At 36.1% G+C, this 13,997-nt stretch overlaps 1 protein-coding gene across 1 annotated transcript in view; it reads left to right on the forward strand.

The window, feature by feature from the left end:
• The window catches only part of BTBD9 (BTB domain containing 9), a 390,983-nt gene that overhangs the window by 57,458 nt on the left and 319,528 nt on the right, over positions 1 to 13,997 (forward strand). The gene's annotated exons all lie outside the window — the stretch shown is intronic.

Here is a 13,997-nt window from a genome sequence, read left to right on the forward strand (position 1 = left end):
ATATGGTGAGTGTAAGCCAAGAAGAATGTGGAGCTGGCCCTTTACCCACTCCCCTCCCCACCCTCACCCATGACCCCTCCTGACCTCCCACTGTGGCTGATTTGGAGGAGATGGGGATGCCCTAAGCACTTATTCTCTTGTTCAGAAGTCACCCTTGTACTTGTGAAACTTACGATCTAACAGCATAAGCCTGAATTCTTACCTCCACTAGGAACTCCACAAAACCTTTCAGCTTCTGGCACAGTAAAGAATGTTGCCTACATTTTTTTTTATTATGGATATGAGTGGACATAATATTGTTACCCAGGGTTCCTCTTGTGTGAAAATGAAGAAAATGAATTTTATTTCCCCATAGAGAGACTAAAGTATCTCAGGTCTCACGGTTGCTCTTTTATCAGAGGAGTTTTGAATGGATTAAAATGAGAAGGACAAGAAATTGAGTGAAGATTTCATATCTCAGAACTGCCTAGGGATACTTTGAGAGTGACAGAGGGGCCTCCACATGGAGGAGGAGATTGAGTCTGCATTGACTCAGGTTGTTACTGTTGTATGGGATTACAAAGCAGGCAGCATAACAATCAAAGCATCTGATATGGACTGAAGGACTTGGTGTTGGCATTTAATTTAAAACAACAGGAACATGACTTCTAGAATGAATCATCATGAATATATTATAATATCAGCTGTGATAGTTTGTGTGCTTTACCCACCTGAAAGCTCCTGTTGTATGTATGGAGGGAAATACGTGCCTTTAGTCATGATCCTTGGCTTTTAGAAAATACTTCCTCTGTATTTATTAATGAGCATTATTTATACCTTGTTTCCTTATTTTGTCAATCCTATCTGGCCTTGACTTTGTTGGTTTAGTTTTTATGTGTTTGGAGCCTGCTTGTATTCAAGATGGTAGTTGTCTTGGTATAACCAGCTTCCAACTCTGATTGAGAAAAACTGAGCAATGTGGTGTTACAGATAGTGATAGCAGGAAAAGGAAGGAATCTTGATATCCAGGTTAGAAAAATTTTAAAAAATTTATAACCACTTTAACTTATATTAATTACTACATTCCTTCATAAACTACCTTTTGTACTAGGTTTTGATAGTGTTTTAAAATGAACCTAAGAATAAGTATCTATTGATTATTCAAGGATGGCTTGCTGTTTCTTATCTTCACAATCATTTATTGACTACCTAAGCAATGTTCTAAATACACTTCTTCCAGGAACTTCACTGGGCAAATAAATATTTTCTTAGCATGTAAGTGTTCAATTTGTATTACGTTTGTTAATTTGCATTGTATGTCACCTTTGTTCTTTAGTGTCCTTTGTGTGTTTGTCTTGCCTCTAATAGTAACATTACAAGCTCTTGGAGGCAAGGAGTATGAATTCTAATCTTTCAGTATTCTTTTTTTTTGAGACAGTGTCTTGCTCTGTTGCCTGGGTTACACTGCAAACTCAAACTCCTGGGCTTGAGTGATCCTCCTGCCTCAGTCTCCCAGGTAACTGGGACTATAGGTGTTTTCCCCCATGCCCAGCTCCTTTTTCTATTTTTTATAGAGACAAGGTGGTCTCAAACTCCTGGCCTCAAGTGATCCTCTCAAAGTATGTGAGCCACTGTGCCTGACCTAATCTTTTAGTATTCTTGCATGGTACTCAGACTGTGACCTTGTATCCAGTAGGTACTCTATAAATGTTACATGGGTTTTGTGGTATCAAGGCACTGACTATATTATTGATTTAACAATAATATGCATATATATTTACTCTCTGGCGTGGTAAATGGTTCTGAACTGTTTATAAAGGTTACTTTGGGTTTTTTTAAGGAAACTGAACTTTGAGGTTAATCCTGAGGGATATGAGTATCATATATTGATGAAAGATTACATTTAATACATTTAGAAAAGAAGAGGTACTCTATGAATTGGGGAATGTGCAATTACCCAGTCCTGTCTCTGCATTTAGGCTAAACTGCATATGAATCAGCATTGTATAGTGGAAAAACAATGGGCTGTGGAGTTAGATAGAGCTCTTCTCAAATCTTGGTTTCACCTCATACTTGCATTGTGATAGAATTGTGCCTCCTTGAGCCCTGGTATCTAAATCCATAAAGAACAGGAATAATGACACCGTCTTTATTTTTGATGGGACAGTTAGATGACATATTGTATTTACAAGTACTGAGCACAGTGCCCGGCTAAAAGTAGAGGCTCAATAAATAGCAGTTGTTTGAGTTATTTTTTCATGATTTTGGAGACTCCCAACTGGTGTATGACCCTCAGAGACAGAGAGTTATCCCTGCCATCTTCTTTGGCTGTAGCAGCTCCCACTATGAGGGCACTGTTTCTTACATCAGAACTTAGTCTTCTTGCTACTTTTCCATATGGTCAGTCCATGCATAGCAATCCAAAATGTGCCTTACACGGTTTTTTTTTTATCTTAACAACCTCCCCGTTTTTGTATGTTTTTAGCATATTTTATATATTTTGATTTTGGTAAAACATTTTGTAGTTTGGTAAAATACATATAACATAAGTTTGCCATTCATTTCTCTTGTGGAATGAAATTCAGTCAGCTTTCACCTGGCCAAGATAGCAGATCTTATCTAACGGCTATAAGGATCAATTCAGGCTTCAAAGCCAGAGTAGTTGTTCCATCCATAGCGGTGAATGGAGAGAAATGATCAGCTCTTTCTGGACTCTTTTTAGGAATGCTTTGTGGATTAAGTGGGGACTGCTTTATGTAGCCAAAAGTTTAGACCAATCACCTCCCTCAGCCCCTAACTATGGATGAAGAATAGTGACTCATCAATTTATGTCTGGTCTTTCATATGCCCTCAGACCCATGCTATGTTTGCCAGTCTTCTCTTTCTCATGAAAGGCAATTTCTGCCTTATCCATAATCTGCAACCTTCAAATTGCCTTCTTGGCTATCTATAATAGTAAGCTCTCTCTCAGTCCTTTCCACAGTGTTCTCAGATTGTGGAGCTCAGGGCTGAACAGAAAACGCTAGTAAGGGGTGGCGAATGTTGAGTACCCTAGGGATGCTTTTTTAAATTTCTGACTGTTTCTCAACTTGGTGCTGTTAATTTGGCAGCCATATAATATTGCTGGAATATGAGAAGACTTGAACACATAGATGTGAATTGATAGAGGTGGCTTCAAAGTGCGCATATGACTCATGGGTTAGAATTATAAGTGTGATCTTAGTGTAAAACCTGGGAGTTGAGGGATAAGAATAGCAGGGCCAAAAGCAGAGTTTTCAAGGATTTGCCTGTTGGGAGAGGAAAGAAAAGAATAGATGGCAGAGGTATTTACTTCGGGCTGGTCGGAGAGATTAGAGGAAGATTCAGAGGATCACAGTTTACTGAAGACAAGGCCAGAAAGGGTGTTGAGAAGGGTGCAACTTGACAATTAACAATGTGGCACAGGAGGGATGAACTCGGTTAACACAAAACTGGACTTCTTTCTGTCTTTCCTTTTATTTTTTTTTATTTTTATTTTTTTCCTTTTATTTTTAATCATCAAAATGGAAAAGTCTCTCACTATAAAATTATAGTATATATTTTAAATATTGATAAAACTTGCCCTCTGGAAATGTACCTGATTTCTACCAATTGCACATAAAAATTCCTTTCTCTGAACTCTTACCAATGTAGACATTGTCAATATTTTGCCAATGTAATTTATGATTTGTAAAAAGGTCTTATTTTGCTTTGAATTGCTTTGATTATCAGTGAGTTAAAGTATCTTTTAATACTGGCCACTTGTTTTTTCTTATTTATGAAAAGCTTATTTTTGTCTTCTGTATTTTTTTCTGAGATGATTATCTTTCTCTTTTTGTCATGTGAAAACTTTATATCGATACATTGATACATTTGTGTTTATGTGACATTATCCTTTTGCCTGTCATGTATTGTGTACTTTGTTACTAGTTTTTAGTGTCTTATTGGTTTTTATGCCATATAGAGTTTTATTTTTTTAAAAATGTACTCAAATCTGTCAGTCCTTTTATGATTTCTGGTTTGGTATTACGTTAAAAGGGTATTCCTCACTCCAATATTAAAGAATGTCGCTAAAATTAAAAAAAAAATGTGTTCCAAAAAAATAAATAAATAAAAAATCATCACATATCTAAAAAAAAAGAGTGTTATATTTTCATACAGTTTTTCTACCACTTATTTTTTTAGTATTTGTATCTCAATATTTAATCCAGCCAGAATATTTTTCATATATCTTTTCAGGCAGGGATAGTCAGTTGACTAAAATCATTTATCCATAATCATTTTTTACCACACTAATATGAATGGCCATGTTTGTCATGAGCTGAATTCTAGCATATGCTCTTTTCTGTCCTAGTGATTTGACTCTTGCTGAAAGTGTTTTAATGATTGTAGTTTTCCTTCCTTTTTTTTTATTCCTTTCTTAGAATGAGAAATTGTGATGTGCCAAATGTGTCATAGAAGAAAAGGGTGTCGTAGAGTATCTGTCAGCCTGTCTTCCAGACACAGGGGTCACCGTTAGAGGCTCTAAGCGATGATAAACATCTTACTAGAATGGTTCTCTTTTCACTTACAACAAGAAATTTAGGCATGCTTCACCAGCTAAGGAAACAGATTTCTCTTTATTTATTCATCTGTTGATTCATTCTTCACTCATTCAACAAATAAGCACCTACTTTGTTCTATGTATTGTGCTTGATACTGACATCTTGGCCCTGAATAAGGCTGTCAGGGTTTCTGCTCTCATGGAATTTGGGAGAAACAGATATAAACAAATAGTCAAGAACACATCAGGTAATTATAAATGTTGTGAAGATGGTACTGTGATAGTGACTGGGGTTAGGGGAGGTTGTTATTTTAAATAGGGTAGTTGGGGAAGGCTACAGAGGGAAGGTGGGTGTTTTAGGCTGAGATTAAGGGAGCGATATTTTCTGGTCATTGTTTTAGATATTCAGGATTTCTTTGGTGTACATTGAATGTTATTCAGGAATAGCTGGTCTACTGCAGGAGGCCTCATTAGATGAATACTAAAACTGTACTGTTTTTTGGTATAAGGCACTTTAATCTCTTTTATTGCTACCATACATTCCAGGTCTCTCCTCATTCCTGCCGTCCTTAGATACACCATAATTTTTTTTCACCCATTCTCATTAGATTATAGTATCTACACAGTGCTGTAGATCTATGAGACATAAAACAAATGAGGAAATAAGCATTGCTATTTATGGAAGCATTATTTCCCTACCATATTAACATTGTATAAAAGCATGTGTGTCTTCTTTCTTTTCTCTTTTGTTCCTCCACCCCACCTCCCATAACTGAGTATTGATATATTTATTTACTTTTAAAGGCAGACACTTTTATATTATTTAGTGGTTCACCAGGGTGCTTTAGAGTCATAGCTAGAATTATGTTGAGCCATTACTATCTTCATGTGATTGGAGAGCTTCACAGTTCAAAAAATGCCTTATTCAGATGTAAAATAAACAGGAATAGGTTCACTTTAAAAAAGCAATTGCTTTAGTTCGTACTTAGAGTTGTCCCTCTACCTACAACTTTGATATTATAATTGGACTAGCATAGAGCAACCCTGCATACAGAGGAACATTTTCTTCTAAGAATGCAAAGCAAAATGTAGCCACATGGTGTCACTAAATTATAACAATTTTACTTGGAGCTAAAGAAAATTTGAAAATTGCTTTTTTGCAAAACCATATTTAAATATAAATTGTTCTGAAGTCTGTGATTTGTGAAATAACATGTGAAAATATTTGTACTATTTAAGTCTTTCTACTGATGTGGAGCATTAATTATGCCCAAAGTCCATAGATGTACATTCAGGTGCTAGCTAGCTCTTGAGTCATCATCTGCAAAGCATAGGAGATATGTACGCTTCTGTAGTACAGTTATTCAGTTTCATGTAAATAAGTTTTTTTTTAGACCTTCCTTTGGGATTTTGAAATAAATAGAGGAATAACTCAAAGGAAATAGGAGGTAGATTCTCTAAATATTTTTAAGGAATGAGAAAACAGAAAAAAGGAGGAATGAGGATAAAGAGAAACAAGGTTACAGAACCTCAGGGGAGGGATAGGAAAGGAACAGTCTAATATTTATTAAGCATCCTTTTGGGCCAGGCACATATCATTACATTATGTGATTTTCACAATAGCCCTATGAGAGAGCAGAACCACTTCCTTCACTTTACAAATGAGGAAATCGAGTCTTAGAAAAGCTAAATTTGCAACCAGGTCTGTCTGACTCCTCATTATGTTGCTGCTGCAGAAATTGAGGTAAAGAAATAGCTCTGCTTTAGAGTGGGAGGAATAGATATGGAGGCCAGTAGAAGCTTTTGCTGTCTCTTTGAGAGAAGCAGTTTCCAGGAATGCTGTAGGACAGGGCCTGCCGTGGCCAAATTCTTTTAGTACTGGTCATGGCCGCCCGACTCCAAGCATATGTATACTAATAATGATGATGAACAATTGGGGAAGTTTTTGTTTTAAAAATGCTCCAAAGGGTGTGCAGCAATCCTTTATGTAGGTGTGTTTTGTCAGTTTGTCAATAGAGTTTTGAATTTCCTTGCCCCTTAGTTCCCCGTAAGATCATATACTATTATTATAGAGTTAACCTAATGTTTTTAACTCCTAGTTTGTTTTGCTTCAGCTGTGTTTGTTTGTTTATTTATTTATTTTTGAGACAGAGTCTCACTTTGTTGCCCAGGCTAGTGTGAGTGCTGTGGCGTCAGCCTAGCTCACAGCAACCTCAAACTCCTGGGTTCAAGCAATCCTACTGCCTCAGCCTCTCGAGTAGCTGGGACTACAGGCATGTGCCACCATGCCCGGCTAATTTTTTGTATATATATATGTATATGTATATATATATATATATTTTTTTTTTTAGTTGGTCAATTCGTTTCTTTCTATTTTTGGTAGAGATGGGGTCTCACTCAGGCTTATTTTGAACTCCTGACCTCGAGCAATCCACCCTCCTTGGCCTCCCAGAGTGCTAGGATTACAGGCGTGAGCCACCTCGCCCCGCCATTCAGCTGTATTTAGAAGCAAGTTCCATATATTATGAAATTTCTCTTTACAGGGTCTCTTCACATCTTGAGTCACTATTTTTTTTTTAGTTGAGAAATTTTCTATTTATTATTTTTACCTAGAATCCTCTTATGAGGGGGAAAAACACAGCAAAACAAAAAACCGAAAACTACTGTGTTTTATGTTCAGTAAGACCTTGGAGAAATGGCTGTTTATGCTTAAGTTACTCAATTGAATCTAGGCCTTTTGTTTTATTTTGTTTAAAGGATAATAACATGTTGGTTGGGCTTCTTTTGTGTGTAGTGGGGGGATTGGGACATGAGCAGATAGAACAGAGTTGTCCTTTGCATTTTATTTTATAATTTTAGAAAATAAATTGGTATCTTAATAAGCCTATTGCATGAGATGATGTTGATAACACTAATAGCCTGTTATTATTACCACAAACAGCTATTGTCTCCTTTTCATTCTGGAAGAGCAAGAACTATATTTGGTTTTGCTAACAGTTGCTTCCCAAGCAGTTAGGCCCAGGATTAAGTTCAGCTAGCACCTTCCTAGGTGATCATTAAACATCCTTTTTCTCATGCTCTTCTTCTTCTCAAATTCCTTTACTACATATAGGATTTATTTGTTCAGACAGTCACTCAACAGACATTTATTGAACACCTGCTATATTGTAGGCACCTACTTTAGGTGGTAGGCATAAAAAGATGAATAAGATACAGTTGCTGTTCTCAAGAATTTCATGATATAATGGGGATGACTTCCTTCTAAAACTTGGTAAAGTAAAATATGGTAAGCGCAATAATAAAGATTCTATATAGGGTATCCAGGAGCATAGTTATCAAGGTGAAGAGAGGATTTGAACTGAGTCTTAAAGGACCAAGGGATTGTGTAGGCAAAATAAGGAATAAAGGATGTTTTGTATATTCAGGGCACTTAGAAAGGGTAGACTCTACACTGGATTTGACCAAATCTAAACCTTTACTCAAAGCTCTGGCTCATTGAATCCTTCTGCTTTTATAGCTTTATCCTTGGTTCTGATGAAAAATGCCCTTTTTTGTCTCACTATTCACAATTGTCTATTTACCATCTACCCACCCATACCTCCGACCTATGTCCCTAAGCTCAGAGAACGTACATAAGTGACAGTCTTCTCTCACTATGTTACCTTGATAACTGTGTCAGGTATCTGGGACTGACTTGGTTTTAGTTAAAACTAATTTTTAAAAAATTTCTTTCAACAAGATTAAAGGACTCCCTGTTAAGAACTGTAAATTAGATTGTCACAGAGAATAGTAAAAATTCCCAAGAAGTGAGGAAAAGTTCTTTTTTCAGAGCCAGGACATGAGCGAGTATGTCTTTTGCTTAGAAAAATAATACATTGTTGGGTACATGTTGCATATGAAGAAATGAACATTAGTGTATCAGTTTTCCTATTCAGGATCTCCTTGAGGACTCTGTTTTGATGTACTGCAGTTCTCCTGATGTTTAGGAAACTAGGAAACCTTAGCCAGGAAGCCAGTTTCTGAGCTATGAGGCATGGACTTGCATCTATCAAGTAGATAGCAAGGAGCAGAGACAAAAGTGAGCATGGAACTGGAACTGGAAACCCAGGAATTAATGGAACTGGGTAGGGAAACATATCCAGCTTCTGGAGGGAAAAAGAAAATGTTACCAGTGGAATAAAGCTTCATTGACTTTGGTTTTTGGAAGACCAAGAATATGGAGAAACAGCTAGATACTGGAGGTAAACAAACAAACTTGGACACAGACTTATTTCTGAATTACATAGTCATTTTCCTATCCTGCTTGTTCTTAGAAACGTTACTCCAAAGAAGATATTGGTTAAGTAGTTAATAATTCTCTCACTGGAGAGTTAGGCCTATGTATATTCAAATTTTACCCCACACTGCCTAGCAGTGATTGCTCTGATCTTTCATAACATTTATTGCCCAATTAGCCATTAGTTATATATCTTGTATACTTTTCTAATTATTTTATGGTTCCTGGACCTTGCTTTATATTCCTTAGGTAGTAGTTGCTCATCAGACATCTTGTCAAATCTCATTAGGCCTCTAACATCCCTGAATGCAGGGGCCTATATAATAATTGATTTTTCTAGAAAATATCCTTTTAATACTGCTATTTTTTCCAGTGTTAGAAGGAAATACCAGGAAACAAGATTTTATAATATTTCTTTCTGCAGAAAATATGTTTAAAGAGAACTGTGAGTACAAGTCCCATGGTTAATAAAATCATCAGAGCTTCTCAGTGATCATTTATAAATGGTACACATTCCCTAGATCATGGTGTTTTCTGTGGATACAAGGTTAGCTCAGGGGAGAGTAGACCAGAAGTAAAACCAGATTGCTTGTCGGCTGCCAGAAATTCTGGGCAGAGGGCCAGGCTTGGTTCACCTTCTAAAAATTCATCTCCAGTATGAAAATAGAGGGCTCGATCTCAGCAAGGAATGGTGGTAACTTGAACGCTTGGACTCCCTTTAGCCCAAAGTGCTTTATTGATGTGAAGAAAGGTGGGGGAGCTGATTGGAGTGGACTGGTGGCTTTGACCTCTTTTAAAAGCTGTAATATTTTCTTTAGCAGCCTCACTTCATTATGTTTCAAATTATAATTTCATAAGTTAATAATTGTTCTTCCAAATAATGTGGGTCATATATACACATGAATATGTTCTGCCTGATAGGAAGCTATAGGTTTAATTTCTAATAGTCATAGAAATTCTGTGCACATTATGAAGCTATTAGGATGTAACAGCTGTTTTAGTTCATCTCACCCTGTAAAGGAAATGTGATGCAGACTAAAATGATCAGTAATTATGTATTTTGAAAGCTAAATCTCCAGTTATAGAAAGAGCTAATTTACACATTAGATACTGATAAAACTATAGTATGCTATGAGTTTCAAAGTTAGTGTTATATCCTGCCTAAGACTATGAAAGAGAATCTGTGCCAAAAGACATTTTTCCTTCTTTGAAATCCTCTTTTGCATTGCCCATTGTAATTTTGGAGTTGCAAATCAACAGTAATGAAAAACTGCTTGATATTTTTCTAAAGAAAAAAATTAGAAGGACTGTTGGAGTAGGATTTAGAAGGATTTTATTTTATGTCTGTTGATCAGTGACTACCATCTGCCTTCCATTTAATGTTGTAGAAGCATGCATGCGTTTCCCAGTTCTGAACAGATGATGTGCATGGTTTGTTGAGATATATGTGTATTCTGGATGTGTGTGTGTATATATACCTACAGTGCTTAAAATCACACTTGAAGTGTAAAACAGATAATGAGTCTCCATTTTGGGCTCATTTGCATTTTCAGCTCTTATACACAAAACAAAAGACTACAATGACACTGATTTTCTTTTCTCCTTTAGAATAAGCACTAACCAGCTGTCAACAAATATTTTGATTAAACACTTTTCTTTATTGGGGAACTTTGGGGCACATTCTTTGTATAAACATATTGTTTTCTTTGATTTCAAGGGACATATTTTCAGTATGAGTCATAGATGTATCACACCGGTAAGCTGTCATGCACAAAATATATTTTTCTCTGTAAACTTCTTTTTACCATTGATTTCTCTAGGGCAAAAATATGGGTAAGAAAAAATATTTCAATATTTTCTTGAAATAAATATGGTGAATGTGTAATAAGCCTGCTTTAAGTGAACTGAAAGATTCATAAACTGACTTTTCCAAGAAATTTTTAAAGAAGATTTTAACAGTTCTTCTATTTACAATATAATTTCACTATTGGAATTTTGTTAATATTAAATATTTTGACATATATTCATATATTTTATGAATATATTCTAGTCTTTGTGAAATCATACATTAGCATGTTTTTTACAAAAATTATATATATATAGTACATGCTATTTTGAAACCTTGAACATATATCTTTATATTCATTGTGGCTGTCATTCAATATTAGTACATAAAAATCTGCTTTATCCTTTTTAACAATAGTACAATATTATAAATGCACTGTTTTTTATTAATGTTATTAACTAACGTTAATATTAGTTCTCTATTGAGGGACCTTTAGGATGTTTCCTGTTTTGCTGTTGTAGAGCAATGTAGTCTTTGCCCACTTATCTGATTGTAAACATGCAGAGTCAAAGGATTATATATATATTTTTTTGTTGTTGTTTTATTTTATTATTATCCTTGAACCTGGGAGTTTGAGGTTGCTGTGAGCTAGGCTGACGCCATAGCACTCTTGCTCAGGCAACAGAGTGAGACTCTGTCTCAAAAAATAATAGTAATAATTTCTCAAAGGATTATAATCATCTTAAACATTTTACTAAATGCTATCCAAAAGCATTGTACCAGTTTATTCCCATCAGTGTATGATAGTATCTATTTCTCCACATCTTTATCAACAATGGGCATTATCATTATTTTTAATCTTTGTTGAGCTGATAAGCAAACCATGGTCTCTCATTTGTTTTATTGTATAGAGTTTTGATTACCTGTATTTGTAAAATTAAATAACTGCATCTGTTTGTTGATAGGCATCCATGTTTTCATAGAAAAGATGAAACTTAAGTTAGCTTCACGGATGTGTTAAGTTTTTAGTAGAGGGCTTTTCCTGTGAGGTCATCTAGGATTGTGGTTCTCAACTGGGAGTGATTTTGCCCTCTATCCCAGAGAACATTTGGCAATGTCTGGAGGCATTTTTGAGGGGATGGGAACTACTGGTATCTAGTGGATAGAAGACAGGGATGCTGCTAAACATTCTGCAATGAACAGGACAGCTCCCTGCAACAAAGAATCATCCAGCTGAAAATGTCAATAGTGCCAAAGTTGAGAAACCCTGATTTTGGAGAAAGTTGAGGTAATCCCATTAGTGAAGGGGGCTTCAATTAGGGTGTCTTTGGTTAAAATGGAGAAAGAAAATAGCTGTCAAAGACATTTCAAAAGAAAAACCAGTTAAACTTTGTGACTGATGGAATATAGAGAAAAAACAAGAAGTTGCATCAAAAAGAGTTTTAAAGTTTGGAACCTTATGTGGCTGGGAAATGGGATAACACTGGTAAACAGAAGTTGCAAAGGAGTCAGTTTGAACTAGTTGCAGAATTATTGTTTAATAAAAAATGGTGACATTTTTTATTATCTGCTTTGCTTTTGTACATTGAGATTCCAATTTTATGCTTGGGGACAGAGTTGTATTTAATTTTGGATTATGGAGACTCTAACTAGTACCAAACATTTGGTCTCAGTTTCCTCTTTCTGAAATGTTCTTCCCTCATATCCACTCCTGAAATCCTATCTGTTCCTTTAGCAAGCTGAAATGCCACTTCCTCTATGAAATTTTTGATCTCGCAAATGAAATAAAAGTATTTTTTCCTCATTTATTCAATAAATATTAAGAGTTATCAAGTGCTATGCTAGGTACTAGAGCTAAGGTAGAGAATTTTGAACACACATCCCCAGGCCTTATAGAGTTTGTATAGTTTAGTAGGAGAGTCAGATATTAAACAAAATAATTACTTGTAAATGAAGAATTATAAACTGCTATAAATGTAGCGAAGGAAAAGCACAAATGGACAGTAAAGGTATAAAAGAGGAATACAATTTAAAGTGGTGAGTCAAGGATATCTTTTAGGGAAGAGATATTTAAGCACAGACCTAAGTGATGATTAGGAGTTAGATAGGCAAAGACAAAAAGGAAAAGCATTTGGAGCAGAGACAGATAGGAAAACCTCCTGGGAAGAAAGAGCTTGGCCTGTTTTAAAAAATGAAGAGAAGTCATTCTGGCTGCAGAGTGGCTGCCAGGATAGAGGGAAGAGGTAGGCAATGACCAGGTTGTTCAGGGCTGGGAGGTGGGAGGCACATTAAAGAGCTAGTAGCAGTCTATCAAAAGTGCTGTCCCTGGGAAGGGTTTTAAGCAAGGATGTGACATAATCTGACCTTGTCTCCTTTGTGGGGAATGGATTGAGGTGGGTGGGAGTGGGAAGCAGGGGGATAAGTTGGGAGACCTGTGTTGAAGTGCAGAGCAGGTGTGGTAGTTGCATATATAAAGATAATGGCAGTGGAGTTAGAGAGAAATTAGTGGATTTGAGATGTGTTCTTCAGCTTGTGAGACTTCCAAGGAGCATTGTTGAATATACAGGTTTGGGGCTGAAAAAGGAGGTCTGGGCTGGAAATAGAAACTTAAGAAAAGTTATCATAGAGAATGATAGGAATTGATTAGATTCAAAAGAGGTAGAATGTGATAGAGTGTAGAGGAAGAAGAAAAACCTAGAGACCTGGAACCTAAAGACCTAGAACTGAGTCGGATGTGCTCCAAAATTTGCTCAAGTAGAAGAGAAGGAACAGCCAGCAAAAGAAGGGATAAGCAAGATAGTGTGGTTTCAAGAAGGATGGCCAGGTCAATGATGCCACATGTTGCTGGGGGAGGTCGAGTAGATGAGGAATGGGGATTGTCTCCTGGCCTTCGCAACAGAGTGTGCTGTTCACCTTGGCAGGAGTAGTTTTACTGATATAATAGGGGTAGAAGTGAGATTAGAGTGGGTTAAAGAAGTAAATGTGCACTTAATAAAATTAAAAATACACATGCCCATTGAACCAGCAATGCTTCCCTGTTGGTAAAATTCATTCAAAGAAAATGTGTATGTAAAGATGTTTATTGAGGCATGTTTGTAGGGTCAAAAAACTGAAAACTACCCAAATGACCATCAATAGGGAATTAAAACCAAAAAGAATTAATTATATCCATATGAATTGACCTAGAGGGATTTCCATAAAAATTGTTAGATGAATAACACATATTGTAGATAGTATTAATTATGCTCCTGCTTCTGTCAATAATCAAATAGCCTTACCAATCTATATAAATGTTTGTATGGATTTATATGAGGATAGAAAATGGTGTGGAAGGATACACACCAAACTTTAATGTTGATTACTTTAGGAAAATGAGGATAGGGCAAGAAAAAGAG

This window comes from Microcebus murinus, chromosome 5 (genome assembly GCF_040939455.1).
Source record: "Microcebus murinus isolate Inina chromosome 5, M.murinus_Inina_mat1.0, whole genome shotgun sequence".
Taxonomy (NCBI): domain Eukaryota; kingdom Metazoa; phylum Chordata; class Mammalia; order Primates; family Cheirogaleidae; genus Microcebus; species Microcebus murinus.